This window comes from Orcinus orca, chromosome 17 (assembly GCF_937001465.1).
Source record: "Orcinus orca chromosome 17, mOrcOrc1.1, whole genome shotgun sequence".
In the NCBI taxonomy this organism is placed as follows: domain Eukaryota; kingdom Metazoa; phylum Chordata; class Mammalia; order Artiodactyla; family Delphinidae; genus Orcinus; species Orcinus orca.
In genome coordinates this window covers 66,303,477-66,320,600 of record NC_064575.1, presented here as the reverse complement: position 1 = coordinate 66,320,600, position 17,124 = coordinate 66,303,477, and positions in this window count along the sequence as shown.

Below are 17,124 nucleotides of genomic sequence, written 5' to 3'. Positions count from 1 at the left end.
GTAGCCAGGGATTCTGAAAAGAAGGAAGGGAAATGATGTGATAGTCTCTCTTCTGTGTGGATGGGATTTGAACTCTGCCCTTTTCCAGCAGCCTGACTGGGAAGGAGAATTCCTCTTCTCTGCAGAAGCGCTAGGTTTGGTGAATGAGTTAGGAGACTACTGCTCATCCACGTTTGTGGCAGACATTGCTAATCAATAGAGGTACTTGTTCTTGCTGAGCTGAGTGGTTCTTACAAAATGTCCATGTTGTTGCATCCAAACGATTAGAATTGTAATGAGGAATGAAGCCTAGGTATCATCCCACATCCCACATTTTGCCTTGCTTGGAAACTGGAACACAATTGATTCCATCTAGGCTTGGGACAACTTGTTGCTTCCAATGTTGTGGGTCTGCTCCTGACTTATGCTTTATCTAATCTTGAGGTCAAGGAAATCTCTTCTTTCAGACTTAATGCAAATCAGACTCTGGCACAGTTCCAGCCTCCAGGGAACACATGCATAAGTTATTAAATTAGTGTAAACTGCTTAGAATAGTATTTGGCACCTCGTATTTGATAAATTGACATAAGTAAATACTTACTAAAAAACAATAAATAAATATCAGTTTAAACTCTCATCATTATTAGTAAAATTATTTTAAGAGAAAGGGCATTACTTCCAGGGAGCAGTGAGAGTAGGGATCTAAGGAAGAACTGTAGCTAAGAGTGAGGAAATGGCACATTGTCTGTGAGCACAGACAGGGTTTTCTTAGCAGTATTTTTTAAATTAATTTTTATTGGACTATAGTTGATTTACAATGTTGTGTTAGTTTCTGCTGTACAGCAAAGTGAATCAGTTATATATATATATATATATATATATATCTCCACTCTTTTAGATTTTATTCCTATATAGGTCATTACAGAGTATTGAGTAGAGTTCCCTGTACTATACAGTAGATTCTTATTAGTTATCTATTTTATATATAGTAGTGTGTATATATCAATCCCAATCTTCCAATTTATCCCAACCCCTTTCCCCCCTTGGTAACCATAAGTTTGTTTTCTACATCTGTGACTCTATTTATGCTTTGTAAATAGGTTCATTTGTACCATTTTTTTAGATTCCACATATAAGTGATATCATATGATATTTGTCTTTCTCTGTCTGAGTTACTCCACTCAGTATGACAATCTCTAGGTCCCTCCATTTTGCTGCGAATGGCATTATTTCATTCTTTTTTATGGCTGAGTAGTATTCCATTGTATATATACACCAAATCTTCTTTATCCATTCCTCCATCGATGGGCTCTAGGTTGCTTCCATGTCCTGGCTATTCTACATAGTGCTGCAGTGAACGCTGGGGTGCCTGTATCTCTTCAAATTATGGTTTTCTCCAGACATATTCCCAGAAGTGGGACTGCTGGATCATATGGTAGCTCTATTTTTCATTTTTTAAGGAACCTCCATACTGTTCTCCATAGTGGCTGTACCAATTTACATTCCCACCAACAGTGTAGGAGGGTTCCCTTTCCTCCACACTCTGTCCAGCATTTATTGTTTGTAATGATGGCCATTCTGACTGGTGTGAGGTGATACCTCATTATAGTTTTGAATTGCATTTATCTGATAATTAGTGATGTTGAGTTCTTAGCAATATTTTAACTTCACATTCTACTTGTCCTTGAAGCCTGCACCTCTCCCCACCGCCCTTCCATGCATAACACCATGGGTCCTGGATCTTCTGGCCTCTTCGCTTTACCAGGGCCACCAGGAGCTGGGGATACTAAGGAAAATTACCCTAGTCCCTGTCTTTAAGGAGCTCACATTCCGGTACAGAGGCAGAGAAGTAAAGGAAAATAGTGAATTAATAGACACTGTTCTTTCCTTCATGCAGCTTGCAGTCTGGAAAAGGAAGAGGTGTTAAATAAATAAACACATAATTTAAAATGTGTAATTTCTAAGAAGCTCAGTAATGGTGTGCAAGAGCGGGAAAGACAGGGAGGCCTAATCTAAAATTGGAGCGTCTGGTTAATGAAGACTTCTCTGAAACAGAATTGAGCTGAAGATGGTCTCATTTTGCTATGAATACATGCTTTGTGGGATAACGTTTTCTCCAGGTATTTCAATAATTTTATCACGTGTAAGATCATAAACATGCATTCTGATCGCCAGGACAAGTCAGCAGACCCAGCTCTCTTTGTCCTGCCCCTGGTGTTAAGAAATGGGAATGCTGAAAACACTCTACTAAAAAGCTCTGATAGAGTCTGAATACCTTCCACTTCACTGCCCAGCAAGCCCTCAGTAAATATCAAGTATGTGACTAAATGAGTGAATGAAGCAATAGAATTTTGGAAATGTTCACTGAGAGGTTTCACTGTCTCACTATCTCATGGGACGTCGTTTGTATAGTGTCATTGTTTTTGAATTCACTATATGATTAACTCAGTTTGGGAGGTGAGGAAAGCATAATGAATGCCAAGTTTCCTTATGTCAAGCAAATACCCTTCTAAGAAAAAATAAGAGCATTTTTCTAAGAATAAATCCTGACCTCAAGAAAGTTTTAGTTCTTAGTGTTACTGAAAATTATTTTAATAGGACAAAACAGTTGAGCAAATAAAAATAGTCCCCCACTAGCAATGACCAAACCTTAAAGGTGTATAAGCCAAAATGATATAAGTTCCTGCAACTGATCCAACAGTTCTGGGGCATATGGGCCACTGAGGAGAGAAATACTCTAGAAGATCAATGACTGGATAGGATTTGATAAGAATGGAGACACATTCAGCTTACTTGGTTGAGGATTCAAACCCCATCTCAACTCCTTGAATTTTCTTTCTAAGTAAGCTGCTGGAAGTTGAGGTCCCAAAGCTGCAAGCCACGGTCTAAGAGGAGTCACGTAATTGTCACCAGCTGCTTTCATTCCAAGAAAAGGAGGATATCTGGGCTATAAGAGTATCTCACTTCGCGACCAAGTGTTACCGACCAACATTCTTGACCTTCCCTAGTTAATAGAAGTTGATAAAGAGAACAGACAAAAACTCTAGGCAAGGCTTTACTGGGGCCCCTGCTGTAGCAGGAGGGAGTGAAAACAAGTACGAGGTTTCCTTGCTTGCTCCCCAAGGGGGCACAAGCTGGTTCCTTAGATTGGGTAGGGGTAGGGGCAGCTCCAGGAGTCTGGCCAGAAAGGTGGCTTAAGTGGTTTCACCACCCCTTTGGTGGTGTTGTGTACAGGGGGGCATGCCCAGTACCCTGCTTTTTGCTCCTGGCTCTTCAGAAGTGACAGTTGGGTTTCTGGTCTTTCTGTATCTTGTTGTCTATAATTTTCCCCAACTGGGCATGTACACAGCTATTTTTAGTCCCACATGGTTACTTTGTATATTGTTGTGCTAGGAGATGTTTGTCCAGGTGCACGCACTACAGCAAAGGGTCCCAGGTCCCAGCCTGTCTCACAAGGAGAAGAGGGGAGAGAGGAGGTTGACTACCAAACTCAAGGAAGCAGGGTCCTGCCCCTTTTTGGAAGCGTAACATTAAGAGCTTGATTCTGTCAGCTCCTTGTAAGGATACGTTAGGAAGGACTGAGATGGATCAATAGCCCATGTTGATACCTCGATACCTTTAGTGAACCTAGGAGACATCTGAAACACATCTCCCGGGGGATGCAGGCAATACTAGCAGCAGAGTAGAACCCAGAATAATCAGTGAAAGACAGTGAGTATTCAGCTAAGTTGTCTCTCATTCCAGTCCCAGACAAGGAGACACAGCACAGATTCCAACACGAAATGGAGCCTTGCTCCAAGCAGTACCCATGGGAGTCTTCGCTCAGTGTCTCCCAGGGGCAACAGAAGCAGCCTCCCCAACTGGTGCCAGTGTCTCACCTTAAGGGCACTTGTCTGTGCCTCCCAGGTTCAGCTTCTCACTTTCTACTTTATAGATTCAGTTCTCCTCTATCTCATGTATCTCTTCAGGCCTAGGCACTCATTCAGTATCTGTTGAATGAATGAACATTCTCATCATCAGCCTAGTAACCTGGGCCAGCAATGTAATTTGCAAGTCCCAGTGCAAAATGAAAATGTGGGGTCTCTTGTTTAAAAACCTGAGGGAAGATGTTGTTGAAAGTACTAAGATACAAAGCGTTCCCTTCCTACCATGCCTTCTCTCTCACTTTGTCATGATGTTTATTCACTACTTAATTTGTTCTCAGCAAAGAGAAATTTGAAATTGAAATTGTTTACTGTTTATCTTTTATGGCGCAATGACAGTTTTAAATGCAAATATAAGCACATTTAGTTCATACATAGAATCACCGAAATTATACAGTTCCTATTTCCGTAGGTCATACAAGCATTTGTATTTTATTTTTAACAGAACAGTGGAAATAGTGCATAAAGTGAACTCAACTGTTTTTATTTCCCTCCTTGTTATAATTCTACCAATACTGTCTACCTTAGGCTTATAGATGATTACAGAAGAGTAAGGAAACTGAAAAGAAAAAGAACAATGGGTCATCCTGTCTTTCCCAGTTCAGGATTTATTAGTCTTTTATGTTTCTTTGAACCCCCGTTGCCTGTCATAGCGAGAACCCTGTGAGCATTCACTCCAATGCTCTGTAACAGGCACAGTATATTAGCAATTGAATCAGCCCCCAAACTGCCACGAAAGTCTAATCAACTGCATTGTTTTCACATAGCCCATAGAAATACCTTCATTATTTTATAAGATTTGTCTATGTGGCTAGAGGTAAAGAGGAGAAAGACAGTGAGGAAAATACATAAAAAGAGATTGCTGTGGGGCTTCCCTGGTGGTGCAGTGGTCGAGAGTCCGCCTGCCGATGCAGGGGACACGGGTTCGTGCCCCGGTCCGGGAAGATCCCACATACCGCGGAGCGGCTAGGCCCGTGAGCCACAGCCGCTGAGGCTGCGCATCCGGAGCCTGTGCTCCGCAACGGGAGAGGCCACACCAGTGAGAGGCCCGCGTACCGAAAAAAAAAAAAAAAAAAAAGAGATTGCTGTGGCCAATTTTTATGCATCATATTTCTAGTCTCAAGAGTTCCAAACTGATTAAATACAAACATAGCTCCTGACCAATGTGGCTTTTGGAGCTCTACAGAGTTCATTTCCCTTACCACCAAGATAATTCAATTCAACAAATATTTATTGAGTTTTACCATATGCTTGCTGTGACAATGCCAAGACCAGCTAAGGAGGCAAGGCAGAAACTGAGAGCTGGCTGTAAATCAAGCTTTTCTCCCTAGGAACCACACGAACATTTAGCAAAGGGGAATAAAAGGCTTCCAGAAAGGAAAGGGAGATGCTATATAGGAAACCACATCTCATCTTTGGTGACTGCACAGTTGTTCACTTCCTCACCCTGACATTGGCTTTGTTAGCACTCTTTCAAGATAAATTACAGTAAGAAAAGGGAACCTAGGGGCATGTTAAGAGAACTTTGGCTTTCTGTCTTTGGACTCATTGAAGCTAGAGAGGTTACATCAGGAAGAGCTGGCTAGAGATTCCGGAAGGACTGCCATGGATTTACCTTGAGGGCAGGTGGTCAGGCTTTGCTGAAATGAAGGGTTCTCCCAATCTAAATGCAATAAAAAAAATTTTAAAAAGGCATTTTCAGATTAATTGTGAAGGAGGAAAGGTTTCCACACACTAGAAGCCCCTTCGCGGGCGGAGACTGTGGGTGGCAGAAGGGGGAGCTTCGGCGCCACGGAGGAGAGCGTAGCAACGGGGGTGCTGAGGGCAAAGAGGAGAGGTTCCCGCACAGAGGATCGGTTCCGACCGGCACTCACCAGCCCGAGAGGTTTGTCTGCTCACCCGCCGGGGCGGGCGGGGCTGGGAGCTGAGGCTCGGGCTTCGGTCAGGTCGCAGGGAGAGGACTGGGGTTGGCGGAGTGAACACAGCCTGCAGGGGGTTAGTGCGCCACGGCTAGCCGGGAGGGAGTCCGGGGAAAAGTCTGGACCTGCTGAAGAGGCAAGAGACTTTTTCTTCCCTCTTTGTTTCCTGGTGCGTGAGGAGAGGGGATTAAGAACGCTGCTTAAAGGAGCTCCAGAGACCGGCGCGAGCTGCGGCTAAAACTGCGGACCCCAGAGACAGGCATGAGACGCTAAGGCTGCTGCTGCCGCCACCAAGAAGCCTGTGTGCGAGCACAGGTCACTGTCCACACCTCCCTGGGAGCCTGTGCAGCCCGCCACTGCCAGGGTCCCGGGATCCAGGGACAACTCCCCCGGGAGAACGCACGGCGCGCCTCAGGATGGTGCAACGTCCCGCTGGCCTCTGCCGCCACAGGCTCGTCCTGCATCCGTACCCCTCCTTCCCCCCGGCCTGAGTGAGCCAGAGCCCCCGAAGCAGCTGCTCCTTTAACCACGTCCTATCTGAGCGAAGAACAGACGCCCTCAGGCGACCTACACACAGAGGCGGGGCCAAATCCAAAGCTGAACCCAGGGAGCTGTGAGAACAAAGAGAAAGGAGAATCTCTCCCAGCAGCCTCAGGAGCCACGGATTAAATCTCCACAATCAACTTGATATATCCTACATCTGTGGGATAACTGAATAGACAACGAATCATCCCAAATTGAGGAGGTGGACTTTGGGAGCAACAATATATATATTTTTCTTTTCCTTTTTTCTCTTTTTGAGAGTGTGTATGTGTATGCTTCTGTGTGTGTATAGCTTTCTCTGTATAGCTTTGGTTTTACCATTTGTCCTACGGTTCTGTCTGTCCGTTTTTTGTTTGTTTGTTTTTCTTAAGTATAGTTTTTAGCACTTGTTATCATTGGATTTGTTTTTTGGTTTGGTTTCTCTCTTCTTTCTTTTTTATTTTTATTAAAAAATTTTTTTAATGATTAATATTTATTTTTTAATTTAATAATTTTATTTTATTCTATCTTACTTTATTTTATTTTATCTTCTTCTTTCTTTCTTTCTATTTTTTCTCCCTTTTATTCTGAGCCGTGTGGATGACAGGCTCTTGTTGCTCCAGCCAGGTGTCAGTGCTGTGCCTCTGAGGTGGGAGAGCCAAGTTCAGGACATTGGTCCACAAAAACCTCCCAGCTCCACATAATATCAAACGGTGAAAATCTCCCAGAGATCTCCATCTCAAAACCAAGACCCAGCTCCACTCAACGACCAGAGAGCTACAGTGCTGGACACCACATGCCAAACAACTAGCAAGACAGGAACACAACCCCATCCATTAGCACAGAGGCTGCCTAAAATCATAAGGCCACAGACAGCCCACAAACACTCCACCAGATGTGGACCTGCCCACCAGAAAGACAAGACCCAACTTTATCAACCAGAAAACAGGCACTAGTTCCCTCCACCAGGACACCTACACAACCCACTGAACAAACCTTAGCCACTGAGGACAGACACCAAAAACAACGGGAACTACGAACATGCAGCCTGTGAAAAGGAGACCTCAAACACAGTAAGTTAAGCAAAATGAGAAGACAGAGAAACACACAGCAGATGAAGGAGCAAGGCAAAAGCACACCAGACCTAACAAATGAAGAGGAAATAGGCAGTCTACCTGAAAAAGGATTCAGAATGATAGTAAAGATGATCCAAAATCTTACAAATAGAATGGAGAAAATACAAGAAACGTTTAACAAGGACCTAGAAGAAATGAAGAGCAAACAGTGATGAACAACACAATAAATGAAATTTAAAATTCTCTAGAGGGATTCAATAGCAGAATAACTGGGGTAGAAGAACAGATAAGTGACCTGGAAGATACAGTAGTGCAAATAACTACTGCAGAGCTGAATAAAGAAAAAAGAATGAAAAGAATTGAGGACAGTCTCAGAGACCTCTGGGACAACATTAAATGCACAAACATTCGAATTATAGGGGTCCCAGAAGAAGAAGAGAAAAGAAAGGGACTGAGAAAATATTTGAAGAGATTATAGTTGAAAACTTCCTAATATGGGAAAGGAAATACTTAATCAAGTCCAGGAAGCACGTAGAGTCCCGTACAGGATAAATCCACAGAGAAACACTCCAAGACACATATTAATCAAACTATCAAAAATTAAATACAAAGAAAACATATTAAAAGCAGCAAGGGAAAAACAACAAATAACACACAAGGGAATCCCCATAAGGTTAAGAGCTGATCTTTCAGCAGAAACTCTGCAAGCCAGAAGGGAGTGGCAGGACATATTTAAAGTGATGAAGGAGAAAAACCTACAACCAAGATTACTCTACCCAGCAAGGATCTCATTCAGATTTGACAGAGAAATTAAAACCTTTACAGACAAGCAAAAGCTAAGAGGATTCAGCACCACCAAACCAGCTTTACAATAAATGCTAAATGAACTTCTCTAGGCAGGAAACACAAGAGAAGGAAAAGACCTACAATAATAAACCCAAAACAGTTAAGAAAATGGTAATAGGAACATACGTATCGATAATTACCTTAAATGTAAATGGATTAAATGCTCCAACCAAAAGACATAGACTGGTTGAATGGATGCAAAAACAAGACCCATATATATGCTGTCTAGAAGAGACCCACTTCCGACCTAGGGACACATACACACTGAAAGTGAGGGGATGGAAAAAGATATTCCATGCAAATGGAAATCAAAAGAAAGCTGGAGTAGCAATTCTCATATCAGACACAATAGACTTTAAGACAAAGAATATTACAAGAGACAAAGAAGGACACTACATAATGATCAAGGGATCATTCCAAGAAGAAGATAAAACAATTATAAATATTTACGCACGCAACATAGAAGCACCTCAATACATAAGGCAAATACTAACAGCCATAAAAGGGGAAATCGACAGTCACACAATCATCGTAGGGGACTTTCACACCCCACTTCCACCAATGGACAGATCATCCAAAATGAAAATAAATAAGGAAACACAAGCTTTAAATGATACATTAAAAAAATGGACTTAATTGATATTTATAGGACATTCCATTCAAAAACAACAGAATACACATTCTTCTCAAGTGCTCATGGAACATTCTCCAGGATGGATCATATCTTGGGTCATAAATCAAGCCTTGGTAAATTTAAGAAAATTGAAATTGTATCAAGTATCTTTTCCGACCACAATGCTATGAGACCACATATCAATTACTGGAAAAAATCTGTAAAAAATACAAATGCATGGAGGCTAAACAATACACTACTTAATAACCAAGAGATCACTGAAGAAATCAAAGAGGAAATCAAAAAATACATAGAAACAAATGACAATGAAAACACAACGACCCAAAACCTATGGGATGCAGCAAAAGCAGTTCTAAGAGGGAAGTTTATAGGAATACAATCCTACTTTAAAAAACAAGAAACATCTCAAGTAAACAACCTAACCTTACACCTAAAGCAATTAGAGAAAGAAGAACAAAAAACCCTCAAAGTTAGCAGAAGGAAAGAAATCATAAAGATCAGATCAGAAATCAATGAAAAAGAAATGAAGGAAACAGTAGCAAAGATCAATAAAACTGAACACTGGTTCTTTGAGAAGATAAACGAAGTTGATAAACCATTAGCCAGACTCATCAAGAAAAAAAGGGAGAAAAATGAATAGAATTTGAAATGAAAAAGGAGAAGTAACAACTGACACTGCAGAAATACAAAGGATGATGAGACATGACTACAAGCAACTATATGCCAATAAAATGAACAACCTGGAAGAAATGGACAAGTTCTTAGAAACGCACAACCTTCTGAGACTGAACCAGGAAGAAATAGAAAATATGAATAGACCAATCACAAGCACTGAAATTGAGACTGTGATTAAAAATCTTCCAACAAACAAAAGCCCAGGACCAGATGGCTTCACAGGCGAATTCTATCAAACATTTAGAGAAGAGCCAACACCTATCCTTCTCAAACTCTTCCAAAGAATTGCAGAGGGAGGAACACTCCCAAACTCATTCTATGAGGCCACCATCACCCTGATACCAAAACCAGACAAAGATGTCACAAAGAAAGAAAACTACAGGCCAATATCACTGATGAACATAGATGCAAAAATCCTCAACGAAATACTAGCAAACAGAATCCAACAGCACATTAAAAGGATCATACATCATGATCAAGTGGGGTTTATCCCAGGAATGCTAGGATTCTTCACAATCAGTGTGATACACCATATTAACAAATTGAAGGATAAAAACCATATGATCATCTCAATAGATGCAGAGAACACTTTCAGCAAAATTCAACACCCATTTATGATAAAAACCCTTCAGAAAGTAGGCATAGAGGGAACTTTCCTCAACATAATAAAGGCCATATATGACAAACCCATAGCCAACATCATCCTCAATGGTGAAAAACTGAAACTATTTCCCCTAAGATCAGGAAAAACACAAGGTTGCCCACTGTCACCACTGTTATTCAACATAGTTTTGGAAGTTTTAGCCACAGAAATCAGAGAAGAAAGAGAAATAAAAGGAATCCAAATTGGAAAAGAAGAAGTAAACCTGTCATTGTTTGCAGAGGACATGATACCATACATAGAGAATGCTAAAGAAGCTACCAGAAAACTACTAGAGCTAATCAATGAATTCGGTAAAGTAGCAGGATACAAAATTAATGCACAGAAATCTCTTGGCAATCCTATACACTAATGATGAAAAATCTGAAAGTGAAATTAGGAAAACACTCCCATTTACCACTGCAAAAAAAAGAATAAAATATCTGGGAATACACCTACCTAAGGAGACAAAAGACCTGTATGCAGAAAATTATGACACTGATGATAGAAATTAAAGATGATACAAATAGATGGAGAGATATACCATGTTCTTGGATTGGAAGAATCAGCATTGTGAAAATGACTCTACTACCCAAAGCAATCTACAGATTCAATGCAATCCCTATCAAACTACCAATGGCATTTTTTACAGAACTGGAACAAAAAATTTCACAATTTGTATGGAAACACAATAGACCCCGAATAGCCCAGGCAATCTTTAGAAAGAAAAACGGAGCTGGGGGAATCAGGCTCCCGGACTTCAGACTATACTACAAAACTACAGTAATCAAGACAGTATGGTACTGGCACAAAAACAGAAATATAGATCAATGGAACAGGATAGAAAACCCAAAGATAAACCCATGCATGTATATGGTCACCTTATCTTTGATAAAGGAGGCAAGAATATACAGTGGAGTAAAGACAGCCTCTTCAATAAATGGAGCTGGGAAAACTGGACAGCTACATGTGAAAGAATGAAATTAGAACACTCCGTAACACCATACAGAAAAATAAACTCAAAATGGATTAAAGACCTAAGTGTAAGGCCAGACACTATCAAAATCTTAGAGGAAAGCATAGGCAGAACACTATGACATAAATCACAGCAAGATCCTTTTTGACCCACCTTCTAGAGGAATGGAAATAAAAACAGAAATAAACAAATAGGACCTAATGAAACTTAAAAGCTTTTGCACAGCAAAGGAAACCATAAGCAAGACAAATAGACAACCCTCAGAATGGGAGAAAATATTTGCAAGTGAAGCAACTGACAAAGGATTAATCTCCAAAACTTACAAGCAGCTCATGCAGCGCAATATCAAAAAAACAAACAAATCCAAAAATGGGCAGGAGACCTAAGTAGATATATCTCCAAAGAAGATATACAGATTGCCAACAAACACATGAAAGAATGCTCAATATCATTAATCATTAGAGAAATGCAAATCAAAACTACAATGAGATATCATCTCACACCAGTCAGAATAGCCATCATCAAAAAATCTACAAACAATAAACGCTGGAGAGGGTGTGGAGAAAAGGGAACCCTCTTGCACTGTTGGTGGGAATGTAAATTGATACAGCTACTATGGAGAACAGTATGGAAGTTCCTTAAAAAACGAAAAATAGAGCTACCATACGACCCAGCAATCCCACTACTGGGCATATACCCTGAGAAAACCATAATTCAAAAAGAGTCATGTACCAAAATATTCATTGCAACTCTATTTACAAGAGCCAGGACGTGGAAGCAACCTAAGTGTCCATCAACAGATGAATGGATAAAGAAGATGTGACACATATATACAATGGAATATTACTCAGCCATAGAAAGAAACGAAATTGAGTTATTTGTAGTGAGGTGGATGGACCTAGAGACTGTCATACAGAGTGAAGTAAGTCAGAAAGAGAAAAACAAATACTGTATGCTAACACACATATATGGAATATAAAATTATAAAAAGAAAATAAGTTCTGAAGACCCTAGAGGCACGACGGGAATAAAGACACAGACGTAGTAGAGAATGGACTTGAGGATACGGGGAGGGGGAAGGGTAAGCTGTGACAAAGTGAGAGAGTGGCATGGACATATATACACTACCAAACGTAAAATAGATAGCTAGTGGGAAGCAGCCGCATAGCACAGGGAGGTCAGCTCGGTGCTTTGTGATGACCTAGAGGGGTGAGAAAGGGAGGGTGGGAGGGAGGGAGTTGCAAGAAGGAAGAGATATGGGAACATATGTATATGTATACCTGATTCACTTTGTTATAAAGCAGAAACTAACACACCACTGTAAAGCAATTATACTCCAATAAAGATGATTAAAAAAAAAAGAATACACAGTGATAAGTTAGAAAAAAAAAAAAAAGCCATTGTTCTTTCCCTGGTGGTATCCTCAGCCTAGTGGGAGAAACATTTACCTAAAAAGCAAATGTAATACAATGTGCCAAGTATATAGAGCTAAGCAGGGGGTTTATGGGACATCCTGGGGGCTGACATAAAACCCTTGCCTAGGTTCCTAACACAGAGTGGATGCTTAACAAGTATTTGGTGAATGCATGAATGAATAAGTGAAGAAAGACCTTCTCATAGGAGTTAGTAGATATGGCTAGTCTTTCAAAAATATATTAGGAGTTATCAGGATTGTTCTGTGGGGCTTCGCTGGTGGCGCAGTGGTTGAGAGTCCACCTGCCATGCAGGGGACACGGGTTCGTGCCCCGGTCCGGGAAGATCCCACATGCCGCGGAGCGGCTAGGTCCGTGAGCCATGGCCGCTGAGCCTGCGCGTCCAGAGCCTGTGCTCCGCAACGGGAGAGGCCACAACAGAGAGAGGCCCGCATAACACACACACACACACACACACACACGCACGCACGCACGCACGCACGCACACAAAGATTGTTCTATGCAGAAAGAACAAGTACAGAATTCCAGGTGCAAAAGACAGCAAGGCATGTCCAGGAAAGTCCAAAGAGATCACTGTGGCCAGACTGTAGGGTGTGAGAAGGCGAGAGGTGAGAGACATGCCTGCAGAAGTGAGCTTTAGATGTCGTCTAGGGCGGGGATTGGACTTTACACAGAGGGCAGTACAGTGCCCCCGAAAGGTTGGAAGCAGGAAAGGCATGTGATCAGGTTTGTTACTTAGGAAACTCACTCTGGCTGCAGCACTGGGTATGGACTTTTAAAGCATGAGCCCGTTATTGGAGTGCAAAGGACAAAATGTTACAAGTGGTATAGGCCTCAATTTCCTTCTCCTAAGCTTCTCTCCAGGAACTAGAGTGCTCTGTTTTGCAGCAGAGCCCTAGCAGGAGCCCTCCTCTTCTCTCAACAGGATTAAGCTTCCTGACCCTTGCTGAGCACTTACAGTTATTAGTTCCCAAGGAGATATAAAAGAGTTTCAGAGGATGGATCTTGGGGTCTCTTGGGATCTTGGGGTCTCTGAGAGATCTTGTCAGACAGTTAAGAACCAGTGTTATAAACCCATCCTTCCAACAAAATTTGGTTTGGGAAGTGGAGTGTCTGATTTTAGTTAATCCTCTATTTCTTGACACCACATATGAGAAACATTCTCAAAAGAGCCATGACTTGACTCACTTCATGTGCAAGGAAGAGAGAGCAGTTCCAGACTGTTCGTTTATCCATTATCCCTTCTCGAAAATCCTCAAACTCTCTTGGAGTTACTTTGTTCTTCATGCTTGCCCAACAAATATCATAATCTTTCTTACGTAACCACAAGAACTTTTAAATTGTCTTTGATACCCTTGTACAGTTATCCTACAGAAGCTCCTTATAACTAAGGCCACACGTTTGGAGTTAGACTGCCCAAGTTCAATTCCTGGGTCCACCTCTTATTAGCTCCATGACCTATATAATTCAACTCTCTGCATCTCAGTTCCCCTATCTGTAAAGTAGAGATAATAATAGTCCTTATCTGCTAGGAGTTTCCTGATAATTAAATTAGAGAAGTCACAAGAACCCTTTAGCACAGCATAAGCCACGTAAGAAAGACTTGGTAAGTGAAAGTTACGCTGCCGATGGTATTTGTCCAGATAGGACTCTCAGATTTTTCTTCATATTTTTTCTGTACATATTCTTCTGTCCTATGACATTCTAAAGATAGTTTTATAAGTTGCTTCAGGTCTGAGTAACTCTAATTGTACTTCTCACGTTCAGAAGTAACTTGACATCCCATTTAATGTAGACATCAATAATGAAATCTCTAGAGGCTGAGTGGTTCCTACAAACTTTTTATTCATTACACAGAGAGTTGAGTGGGTATAATGGGGAGAAGGATTGATTAGCAAATAAGAGAAACATGGGTTTAAATCCTCACTATGCTGAGTTCTATGAATAATAGAGTGATCTCAAGAAATTTAACTAACCTGTTTTTTCCCATCTGTAAAAACGAGTTGTTGTGAGTATTTAATAATGTGTATGTAAACTTCCTAGCACACAGCAACTACTCGATGAATATGTTATAATTGTTTTTTAACTTACTGAAGAGCCAAGGGAAAAATGAAGACTTTGTAGCCTAAGCTATTTCTTTCTCTGTTATGTACCTATTTGTTTCTGAAACAGGGTGAATTCCCAAAACCTCATCAAAAGAAAGATTGGAACGTAGAAAAATAATAAATCTCTTTGGAGTTGATATCATTTGTTTCACGTAGCTCAGAGCTATTTTGCTTAATCTGAGCCTTCATAATGTCATCAGGAAGGAATCAGACACCCTTAATCCAGTGATTCCTGGGCTATTATTTCACCAGGAGGGGAGTCAAAGTCAGGTTCACATGAGGACTCTCTCTTCTTCCTTACTCCATGTGGTAAGATGTGCTTGATTCTAGGTAGCTCACATGCAAGCCAGTTATAAGTGTTTGCTGAGGAGACTGTACTGGAATCAGAGAATCTCCCTATGGGTTTTAACTTTCCCACCTACCTACTTTGGAGCAACCATTCACACCTAGAAAAAGACTAAAATGCAGGCGTTTACAAAACACAAGAAGAACCGAAGGACCGAACTTCTACCTGGAATAGGTAGTCCTTTGTAAGGGGACAAGAATGGAATTTCTAACACAGCTTGGTTTGACCAAGATTATACAAGGAAGATGGGGCAGAGGTGGGGGGTACCTAACCGGGGCAGAGCAACAGAGAAATGGTACATTCCCTTGGAACAGCCTAATAAAATGGCAAGTTCTTCCTTGTTTCTTCTTTCATGTGATACAAGGGTCAAATTAGATATGTTAAGTCATACTACCCCATCTGTACTGCTCAGGAATTTGGGAATTCAGCCGACTACAAAAGTTGGGGATGACTTACTTCTGTCACTCCCAGGTGAATGGGATGGCTCAGGAAGAAATTCTGACTGCCAGACTCCATAAGCATGAGGGAGTAGAAGCCAATTCTCTGTTCCTCTCCTCTTTTCCACCTAACCTCCCCTCTCCAATAGACTTGAGAGAATCACACAATATAAAACAGAAAAAGAGAGCCCTGCTATATACTTCATTGGCCTGAAATGGTCTCATCTGTTAAATAGATCCATCATGTTACTCTCAGAGACAATTACAGCCAAAAATATTTGAACTCTCTTGGAAGAATTGAGTACATAAAGGCTCTATTACTTAATCTCTGTATTCTTATCCTGGCACTGGCAAAGGCCAGGGGGACCATTTTGAAAGTGGCCTGAAGACAGGGACTCGGATGCTACTGGCAGAAGCCCATCCAGAGGACCAAGGACACAGATGACACCATGAGTGTATTTATGTCAATATAGGCGAGATTAGGCTGTGGTGGCAAATTAACCCCAAATCTCAGTGGTTTGATACAATAAAGGTTTATTTCTCCCTTATGCCACATGTCCACTGCAGATCTACAAAGCTCTGTTCCACTCACAGACCCAGATTAACTGAGGCTTTGCCATTTCGTAGCTGTATCGTCTGGAACGCTTACCTCCCAGCAAGAGAAGTGTCTCAGGTCTGGCTACATAGGAAACAGCTCAGGATAATTTCTGTGCTGAAAGGTTATTGGGAAGTAAACTCAGAATTGACATCTATGAGAGAGAGGGAAATTGGCTGGGCAAAGAGAAGTATTGAACTATGACAGGGTAGCAACAAAGGTCTTGGGAACCCCACAGGGAGTTCTGGAACTGAAATGGTAGTTCAGAGTTGTCTCACCTTAAGGCAAGGGATCTAGGCGTTTATTCACATCAATCCTCTCCATTAATTCAGAGTCCTGGACCCTACATTATTCTAGTATATCCTACTACATGGCATTCAGTTCTCTTCTAGTTGCCTACTCTCATACTTCACATCATCATGATAAACATCTTTGGCTGGACCAATTGCCTTGTGTTGGATCTTTCAGACTGGTTTCTCTAACCACGTACCTAGTTGAATTTCTGGTACCCCAAACCCTGAAACCTCAGGATTCAGCCAAGACCACTAAACTGGGATAGAAAGAACGAGATAACTTCTCAACCTTAAAGTTCTTTGAAAGTACATTTCTGTGATCACCTAGTTTTTTCCCTTTTAATCACTTGATTCTCTCTCACTACCCCTTTTCCTTATACCCCTTTACTTATGTGTAAGTAGAAGTATACATATTACTTTTCATCATTAGAGGGTCATTACGTACTTCATCTAGACAGTGCCCTGTGTTTTAAGGACCTAGACCAATTATAATTAAAGCAAGGTGTGGCTCACTGCATACACAGCATTAGTCCTTGGACATTCGGTAGCCATTAACCTACTTTAATAATTGACTGAGACTATTGCTTCTTTAAATATAGCTATGTGTTTCTATCTTAGTGGAACCAATTACAGTTTATAAGTCTGTTGAGGAACAGCTGACTTCTCAACTCAGCTTAATCTCAGGGACTTAGGAGTTAATGAATGACAACTAAAGGACCTCTGAC